This window comes from Megascapheus bottae, chromosome 17 (genome assembly GCF_031878675.1).
Source record: "Megascapheus bottae isolate mThoBot1 chromosome 17, mThoBot2.hap1, whole genome shotgun sequence".
Classification (NCBI taxonomy): Eukaryota; Metazoa; Chordata; class Mammalia; order Rodentia; family Geomyidae; genus Megascapheus; species Megascapheus bottae.
Window position 1 is genome coordinate 42,206,550 of NC_143525.1, and position 1,811 is coordinate 42,208,360.

Here is a 1,811-nt window from a genome sequence, read left to right on the forward strand (position 1 = left end):
GTGTTGTGCAATTAGAAAACAGATGCTCCTTCTTACTTCCATTCTTTAGACATAAACACTGGTGCCAGTTTTTGGATTTGTTCCTCCAAATATTTTGCCTGATATTCATTTTTATATATGGGTCTGTGATAAATCTTTTATTTCTTTATTTTTTCATAACTGGTATTATTTGTGCCTTCATTGTTCTGCAATGCATTTCTTCCACTCAACAATACATTTTGACTGGAGATGTAGCTCATGAATAGAATGTTTGAATCCCCAGAACCACTTTTTTAAAAATCTAGAGTAGCCCGAGTGTGATGGCTCACGCCTGTAATCCTAGCTACTCAGGAGGCTGAGATCTGAGGATCAAGGTTCAAAGCCAGCCTGGGCACAAAAGAACCTGAGACTCTTATCTCCAATTAACCCCTAGAAAAGGGAAGTGAGGCTTGGCTCAAGGGTAGAGCAGTAGCCTTGAGCTGAAGAGCTCAGGGACAGCTCCAGGCCGAGTTCAAGCCCCATGACCCACCAAAAAAAAAAAAAAAAAGAAAATCTAGAGTAGCTGGGATTACAGGCATGAGCTACTCAGGAGGCTAAGCTCTGAGGATCACAGTTCAAAGCTAGCCTGGGCACGAAAGTCCATGAGACTCTTATCTCCAATTAACCACCAGAAAATCGGAAGTGGTGCTGTGGCTCAAGTGGTAGACATGCATGCACATATACATATGTGTATATGTACATGGGTGCACATGTGTATAAGCATGAGTGCATGTGTATGTAAATGCAAAGGTGTATGCATGTTTATAAACATATGTGTGCATATATAAACACTTCAATTTTTCCAAGTCTCAGTAAGATCTTTTTATAACTATTCTTGCTTCATATATTTACTCCTTTCCCTCTTCAACAATCATAGAGTGTGCTAAACCTCTTCCGTAATGCTATGTTTGCGTATGTGTGTGTTTCCATCCCCATTTGCTTCCTCTTTCAATAGTCAACGTTCCCCAGAATTAGTTGAGTCCCCCGGCAGACAGCTAGGTGGGAAGTGCTGTCTTGGTTGAGAGGATTTGGGTGAGACAGGGAGGAGGACACAGTGGCCATAGTTTGGTGCCTCCTCCTCAGGGCTGTGATGTTTGTGGTCTCATGGGGGTGTTTCCAGTTGACTCAGGTACCACCTGTACTCTAATCCAAGATACCCACCACTAGATACCTCATGTGTGCTCCTTGGCCCATAGGGAGAAGAGCACCACCATGATAACTCTTCATGACTGCGCCTCAGTAGAAACTTCACCTAGCCATATAGTCATAGTCCCTGGGTCTCTTCTGTCCTGGCCTGGCCTGCAGAGCCCTCCCCACCCCCACCCTACCCCTTGCTCTTAGGTCTCTCGACATGATCTCTGTTTTCTCTCTCCCGGAATCCGGCTGCGTAGTCTGCTCAGAGATCCCTCTCTTGCCTTTGTATAGAACTTCGGTGTGTTTGCTCTCATATCGTTTTTCTCTAGTTCTCCTTTCATAGATTTGGTAAGAGGGAAGAAAGATGGAGTAGCTAGTCAGTCCGGCATTTTGATACTGATGCCTTCTCTTTTCACAATTCCTCTGCCTCCTTTCCCAGCTTTCTCTCCCCCACCGCTTGCTCCATCGCCAAACACCTGTCCCACAGGCTTGGGGCATGCCTATCCATCTTCTTAGGAAAAGGAATTCAAGAGCTGCTTGATGTGGATTGGTTTTTGTTGCCATCGCCCTTTTGAGTAACTTCTAGTTCTAAAGTCTGAATTCAAAGACCAGCACGAATCACCCCTCCTTTTCCCACGTAGAGTCCAGCATAGGTTTTG